The sequence below is a fragment of the Cheilinus undulatus genome, linkage group 22 (genome assembly GCF_018320785.1).
Source record: "Cheilinus undulatus linkage group 22, ASM1832078v1, whole genome shotgun sequence".
In the NCBI taxonomy this organism is placed as follows: Eukaryota; Metazoa; Chordata; class Actinopteri; order Labriformes; family Labridae; genus Cheilinus; species Cheilinus undulatus.
Genome location: NC_054886.1, coordinates 124,217 through 133,088, shown reverse-complemented (window position 1 = coordinate 133,088; position 8,872 = coordinate 124,217).

Sequence of the window (8,872 nt, the reverse complement as noted above, 5' to 3'; positions counted from 1 at the left end):
AGCGTCATTTTAGGAGATTGAGGCAGTAGCTATGAGCGGGCATTAGTTGTACTTAAAGCCAATTACAATGGCTACAGCTAGTGCAATGATTAGCTGAGATGTAGCTCTAGTACTGCGTCATTTTGGCCAGAACTGGACCTCATTTCTGTATGAGATAAAGATTAAAAGCTTATTATGATGGAAAGGATGTTTTTGCTCTCATGCCAACCTGCTTCAGCATGAGTTTGTGAGAGTTACGGGGGGGAAAGATTAGTTGTTGTGCAAGTAGTTGTGTACAATGACTGCTCGTGCAGTGATTAGCTCCAACTTAGCCACAGCAATAGCTTTGTTAGAGCTAGAAAACATATCTTTATTAAAGGGGACATATTCTGTTCTTTTAAGACAAGTTTATATTGCTCTAAGATGTCCCCAAAACATGCCTGTGAAGTTTATTGCTGAGAAAACACCCCAGTATAAGAATTTTGCATGTCTAAAACCCCCTCTGTTTCAGCCCTTCTCAGAGCAAGCTGTTTCTGTGTCTGTGGCTTTCAATGTTACTGAGCTGTCTGACTCCGCCTCTGACCACACCATTCTCAGGAAATGGATGTGGCACTTCTGATATTACAGTCACTTTTTATCCAGTTAAGGCTCTGACTGATATTTGAACCATCGATCTCGCAGACCAAAATCAACAGGGTAACCCACTGAGCTATCCAGCATCTCAGCTGGCAGCTGAGAGGAAGATAAGGAGAGGAGGGGGGAACTTTCGTCCAAGCGGGGAGGGCTAACCAAACCTGGGGGTGGTGCTTACTTCCCACATGAGGTCATGAGAGAAAAATCCGAGAACGGCTTGTTTCAGCACACATTTTCTGAAAGGTGGAGAAAGAGAAGGAGGAGGGGAATGGATTTTTCTGGTATTTGAGGGGATTGTGGACGGGCTCGGGGCAGAAAAGCCTGAAAAAGTGATTTTTGCATAATATGTCTGCTTTAAAACAAGCACAGAGAGCAACACAGAAAGCTCCTCACGACAGAAAAGATGTTTTCACTTCACTCATGGGTTTGAGGGTGTATTCAGTGGCTGCTGCCATGGAAGCACTTAGCTCGGATGTAGCTGTAGAAAAGTGGCAGTTTAATCCGAAGTGGACCACATTTCTTTGTAAAACAAGGGCACAGAGCCACACTGACACCTCGTCTTGTTTGAGAAGGTGTTTTTCACTTCCAGCTTTGGCATTTATTTTATTCACCAAGAAGCTCTGTCTTAACAATGTATGACAGCGGTAACCTGACAGCTCAGGAGTAGCGCATGCCCACAACCGCATTAATGCCTTGTCGCTCTAATTGGCCCGTCATGAAGGTGACAGACAGAACGTTCCTCCAATTACCCATCAAAATTTTTTTGAAAAGTCCTTCCCTTCCCAAATGCAGATGAATGTGAAACAGTCTGTTGTCATATGAGCCAAATTAACTAGAGAAATGTTAGTGTTTTGTCCTCCATATCTTAGATTTTAAAATCTTGAATGATTTTGAGCTTGGGTTTAGAACTCTACTGATGGTCTTCATTGGTGTGAAGTGCAACCTTCCCCTCCAACTGGCGTGTCCATGACCTGGCTCGTTCTGGTTGCAACAATAGCTCACATAAAGTTTGGTGAAACAGCACATGCCGTAACAAAGGTAAAGGTAGCTGCACTGTAGCATTACTTCCTGCTTTTGCTAGCTGTAGATGACACAGCTGGTCCATGTTTACACTTTTAATGATAAAGGAAAAGTTTCATACGTCATGCACAGGTGGAATTTACCATTAGGCAAAGGAAGGCAATCGCCTACCTACTGTTAGAAGGTGGAAATCCTCAAGACTCTAACAAAGTCCAGCAGCAGCGGCTCAGACTCACAGAAATAAAAATGAGCCCTTTAGTGTGAGTAAAAAGGAAAAATCAAACTCACGTTGTTTGCTGCCAGTGTCACCTCCCTACTGGTTTCCACGCTCACCAGTTTCCGTACTACATTGTGTGTTTACCTAATGGCCACAGATGCTGCTTCCTTTTTTTTAAATGTACACTCCCTCTGTATTTGCACACCAATAAAGTTGAGAGCATTTTTACCACTGTGCTCCATCACCTTTTCTTCTAACAACACTCTAGGCACCTGTGGGCTGAAGACACCAGAACTTGAAATGTTAAGAGAGGGATTCTTTCCCAGTCATGTTTGATGCTGCTGAAGTTGCTCAACAAAGCTGGTTTTTCATTGTATTCTAGGCTTCACCAAGTGCAATACATTTTCAAAGGGAGACAAGTCTGGATTGAATGCAGGTCTAGTAACCACATTTCTTTTTCTGTGAAACCAGGCTGTCGTAACTGGTGCAGATTGTGGCTTGGTTTGAGTAAACATGAAAACACTGATCTAAGTGTGACTGAATTTTATAATTAGACCATTAGAAAGTAGTTCCACTCTTTCCTGGCTGGGTTTTATTTGAGCAGGGCAAATACATGAGCCCATGACATCACCAGTATTGATGGGGAAGCAGTTCATCTCAGTACAGTCTGTTGTCAGCAGATGTCACTGCCTACATTGAAAGCTAGCAGCCAGCTGTATGCTGTGTTTTTGTTCATTTTGAGGTAAATTTCCCAAATCTATCAGCTACGGTGTACTACGGGTTATTAAAGTATCATAACAGAGAGATTTGTGCCAGAAAACAGTAAATTGAATCCCCAACTTGTGTCTTGTCGCCCTGGCAAAGAGCCAGGTAGCTGCGCTCTGATCTGAAGCATTTTTCGTAAGTGGGCGTGGCTTCAGTTCATTCCACTGACACACCCACACCATACTGGAGCAGATTTTAATGCCTCATTTTTCATTATTTTGGAGTTTAATTTTAAACTTAGAGATGTTTTTCATGACTGAAATTTGGCCTGGTGATTCAGAACACAGTGGCCTGTCATACCAGAAAACTAAAACATTTTATTTTTATTTTTTGCTTTTTACAGGGACTTTAATAGTGTCTTTACAGATGTGCAGGTTACCTGTGCCATGGGCACTTATACACCTCCACACCATCACAGATGCTGGGTTTTGAACTGTCTTGTGACCAGTCTAGATGCTCCTTTTGTCTTTAGTCTAGGACTTGTCAGACCACAGCCCACTTTAGAGCTTTAGGCCAATCTCAGTCAGCTCAGGTGAGCTCAGGCCCAGAAAGGACAGCAGTTTTTGGATGTTGTTGATGTATGAATTTCAATTTTTTTGCAGAAGCACCAATGGGACAACGGCTTTCCAGAGTGTTCCTGGGCCCATGTTTCAATATCCATAACAGAATGGTACTGGCTTTTAATGCAGTGCCACGTAAGGAGTCAGTACTGTTGTTTTTGTTTTTCCCTTATGTGCAGAGATTTCTCTAGATTCTTTGAATCTTTTGGCCCTATGGACCAGGTCTGAAATTTAACATCTTCTTCTAGCTGCCACTGTGGCTGGTGGATTCAAAAATCTGCAAGCCACAAACATTTTTGCCAGCCATTTTTTTTATTATACAGTAATCAAGGATTATCGTTTTAAAGTTAAAGGCTCTCTCATAGAAGAGAGTTGGCGCATAAACGACCTAAACTTTCACTCATTTTAAACCTTGTTTATCAGTTCCTTTGTCCTGCATTCAAAACTGCAAAAATTTGCTGTGCTTCCTGAGAGGAGACTGGAAAATCACAGGCGTTTTCCTGCTTTACAAGTGTCAGACTCACTAGAATTTTAATTTTTTTTCCACTATTTCTGCAGTTTTCTGCTGAAGGTCAGGCTTTGACAACCTTGGACTTACCAAAAGTAAAACATTGGTTCAAACACACCTTTAACACAGTGGCTCTCAACATGGAGGTCAAGACCCACTGAAGGTCAAAAGACACTGAGAGGGGGTCGCCAAATTCTTTTAATAGACAAAGAGTATTTCTGAAATAATTTCAACACTCACTTATTGTTGCCTTTGGCACTTGCTGCCTCAGTTGTCCCATTTCTGGCAATTTTTAATCCCATTTCACCACCTTTTCTGCCCATTCCTGCCACTTTTAAGCCAGTATTGCAGCTGGTAACCCCTTCTGTGACACTTTATTGTCCTCGTAGGGAAATTTGTCCTGGACTCCAAGAGCTGCACAGATGAAGCTGCTAGATAATAACTTAAGTAAGAAATTAGAACAATAGCCACAATGACCCTGAGAACAGAGCTGCTCATATCAATAAAGATGCAACCACATAACCCACTTATTGCACAAGACTCTCGTAGAAATAGTAAAAAAAAAAAATGCTGGCAATAGATAACAATGACAAAGAATAAAATACAGCAAGATAAAATATGAGGTAAAAAGATAAAACCATTATTGCACAATCCGGCTACATCTTCCGGAAACATTAGCTGGGCACAAATGAGTTTTTAAAGCAGTTCAGTTCACATTTGGGGACCCTGTATCCCTGCCAGACAGTAAAAGTTCATACCCAGGGTCGGGGATGTGAGAAGGATCTGACAAAAGTGGCTATGCTTTACTTAATACAGACTGTACATACATGGACTGCAGGGGAACATTTTCAGCTCTGCCTACAACCTCCATGACAGTCTGCACCACCAAAATGGTCTGTGGCTCATTTAGATATTGAAAAATCAGGCCTCTTGCCTTTGTAATCAAGGGGCAGACACTCTCTCTACCTTTAAGATTAGGCTCCCAACTCTCCTCTTTGATAGAGCTAATAGTTTGGACTGGCTCAGACCTGGACCAGTCTGTTAGTTATGCTGCTATAGGCTGAGACTGGCAGGGGGTCATGGCACACTGAGCTTCTCTGTCTTTATCTCTGCATGTACTCACATCATATTACGTGCTGTGAGTCTTTATGTTCTAGTTCTGTCGTCGCTGTCTCTATGGGTTCTTCCTGGCCTAGTTATGCATTGATTCACTAGGATCTTTGGGAGGGGCGACCTGTTTCTATATGGACCCACCTGACACTAACTCATACATTTCCTCTTGTCTTCTTTTATACTGTAGCATCAGGCTGAAACATAATGAATGAGCAAAGTGAAGAGGGTCTTAATACTGTCATGGTAGTTATAGTTTTTCATAATGCAGAAAAGTGAAGTGACTCTACCCACTGAAACAAGGAACAAACAACTTTAACCCTTTGGTAGACCTGGCCACATTTCTTGCATTCTGTTTTATAATTCTTGACCTAATTTGTGTTCTGTTGAAGTGATTGGCTAACCTTGCAAAGCAGATGGATACGCCCGTTTCCTTGTTTCTCACTGGCGAATCCATCTTGCAAAGCTCCCGTCTGAACCGTTTGGGCCCGGTTAGAAAGTGACAGGACCAATCAGCAACCAGGGGCAGTACTTTCAGGCGCTGCTGAGTCATGATGTAAGCAAGCAGCAACAAGAGGCCGGTGCAATTAAGGTGGAAGACATTAGCGTGGATGCTGCTAAAGCGCCAGTTTTATCAGAACTTGACGACATTTCTTTGTTAAAAGAAGAACAAAGAACAGCAGTGAGTTGTTTTCTTTTCAAAAAAGACAAAAGTTGTGTACTGACATGTCTACAGTGGCCATGGTTCACTTTATTCCTTGGTTGGGCACATGTGCACCTCGGTCGCAGCCACGTCACGTTTTGTTGCTCTGATTGGCCTGTAAAGATGTGACGGACAGAACTTTCATCCAATCACCCTCAGAGTTTTTTTCAAATCCTCTGCCCTTTCCCGTACACTTAGTATTGAAGGTTTTCCAGATGGATGTGTGAAATGTTTGGCATGAAACTGCACAAAGATGTGTATTTTTGCTCATTTTCAATTTTTTAAGCCAAACCATTACATTGACCTGTTTGGTATTGTCTATAGGAAAAATACTCACGTTGGTGTCCCTAGGGGACAAAACTCGCCCATTTAAACCCATTATAATTGCTTATTTTGATTGCAAATTTGCAATACCATGTGTCACTGTTACCACCATTTTGCAGTTTTGAATGGGAACCTTAGACTTGCAATTTTTACTATTAGCCACTAGATGGCGCCAGTATCCTTTTTGGGCCAAGCGTGTACCCGTAGGCACTGAAAAGACACTATAACGGTGGGATTTTAAATAGCTCTGTGAAATAAAGGCATGAAGAAATGAATTAAAAATGTCTGTGGGTGTTGATATGAATATAAACTTGGGTTGTGCATGTTAGTAATGAGAAATTGCATCTCTGAAGCGCCACTTCAACGTGCATCGTTGGGGATACACTGCAGGTCTGTTATCAGCGCTGGCCAAACCGCGTCAATACCCATCGATCAGAAAGCTCCAAAAAAGCGCCGAGTATCTAATTCAAACTACAACACAATGCACAGACTCTCAATCATAAATCATCACTATATCAATATTATGTCTCATCCTGCAGCGAGAGCAAAGGGTCACCGAGAGGTCAGTGGGTCACAGAGCTACAACAGTGCCATTGAAGAGGAAAAGTTAACTTTTTTGTTTCACACCAAAAAGGTCAAATAATGCGCTGTTGACATACTATTCCCATGTGAACTCGCAGATCTCCGGTGATTTCTGCCCTGTGATCAGGGCTGAACGCCACAGGACAGCGCTCTAGACACGCTTCCAGTGGATGAAGTTGCTCCCTGTAGCACCTTATAATGTAATGATTTCCTGAAAATCTAATAACGCCTGAAAATGTAATAAATTTTGCACTTAACTTGATCGAAAATGTAATAAAACCCAATAATGTAATAACTTCACCAATAATGTCATAATACATCCTGACTGATATTGTAATAACACTTTTTCAAACCTGATAATGTAATACTTGACAGATAATGTAATATATATGCTCATTTTCAGTCCAGAGTTCTACATTTTGTGTTTTAAGAATCTAAAAATGTTATATACACTGGATTTGAAACAACAGAATGACTATTGGGTAAAATTGCAGACCCTGAGTACCACACAGCCATATGAACATGTGCAAATACTCAGGGACATGCAACTACATCCTGGTCTCACTGAGTGGGTGATGGACTTACCTCCTCGGGAGACCAGAATTCCAGCTCAGATGAGCTTCTGAGCAGCACTGGAAACCCCAGGTAAGTCTTCCCTAAACATACCTCTTCACAGATTTCCAACAAATCACTACCTCATGAAAACAACCACAAACCAACTGAACAACTTTCAGTAACACTTCATTTGAAGAGGGTATACATCAGCATTCATAACACCTACATACACATTACATGACACCTGACATAAACATAGGCCTACATATCCACTCATAAACTGTTATTATGTCACTTTCAATGTCAAATTGACATCTTACTCTGTGTCAAGTGACATAGTGGTCAGCTGACATACTGTCATACTTATAGTATATTATGAGATTTACCTGTATAAGACAGTCAGCTCTTTTACAGTCCAACAGGAAGTTCAGCTTCTATGTAGTCAACACTGAAACAACTGGTTATTACGGAACTACAAAGAAATACACTGCCTGGCCAAAAAAAAAAAAAAAAAAGTCGTCACCAAAAAAAGGTCACACACTAATATTTCGTTAGACCGCCTTTAGCTTTGATTACAACTGTGGCATTGTTTCGATAAGCTTCTGCAATGTCACAAGAATTATTTCCATCCAGTGTTGCATTAATTTTTCACCAAAATCTTGTACTGATGATGGGAGAGTCTGACCACTGTAAGACCACTGAGTCTGACCAAGAAACGCTCTCGTGAACAAGTTGTGACCTGCACATCCACCACACTATGAAATGATAACGTATAATTATGTAACATTACGACACATGAAGGAAATACTCGGAACTATTTCTTGAGTAAAACACTGGGTGGAGTGACACAGTGCAGCAGCCATGCCTGGAGTGTAGTTCTGGCTTTGCATTTGACTTTAAAACATCTCCGTCTCGTAATGTTCCATGATTATTTCATAGAGTGGTGAATGTACAGGTCACAACTTGTCCATGAGAGCATTTTGGAGTTGTTGGATTGTGTATTTGATGAGTTTGATGAGGGAAAGCAAAAATATTGTCTGCTAACATAGCGTTATCGGTGCAGCTGGTTTAACAGTCCCCCCAGATCTGGAAACAGCTTGCACCGACAACTAAAGGAAGCTAACCTATTACTAAGACTATAGGAATTATGGCAATGGGCGAATTTGCCAAAATGTTGAAGTATCCCTTTAATGTTCAAAAGCAGTTCTGTTTCATTTTGTAAGCTACTCATCATCATGTTGTTCACCAGTAATGTAGTACTAATAACCAGTTGTTTCAGCGTTGACCACATAGAAGCTGAACTTCCTGTTGGACTGTAAAAGAGCTGACTGTCTTATACAGGTAAGTATCATAATATACTATAAGTATGACAGTATGTCAGCTGACCACTATGTTACTTGACACAGAGTAAGATGTCAATTTGACATTGAAAGTGACATAATAACAGTTTATGAGTGGATATGTAGGCCTATGTTTATGTCAGGTGTCATGTAATGTGTATGTAGGTGTTATGAATGCTGATGTATACCCTCTTCAAATGAAGTGTTACTGAAAGTTGTTCTGTTGGTTTGTGGTTGTTTTCATGAGGTAGTGATTTGTTGGAAATCTGTGAAGTGAAGAGGTACATTTAGGGAAGACTTACCTGGGGTCTCCAGTGCTGCTCAGAAGCTTATCTGAGCTGGAATTCTGGTCTCCCAAGGAGGTAAGTCCATCACCCACTCAGTGAGACCAGGATGTAGTTGCATGTCCCTGAGTATTTGCACATGTTCATATGGCTGTGTGGTACTCAGGGTCTGCAATTTTACCCAATAGTCATTCTGTTGTTTCAAATCCAGTGTATATAACATTTTTAGATTCTTAAAACACAAAATGTAGAACTCTGGACTGAAAATGAACATATATATTACATTATCTGT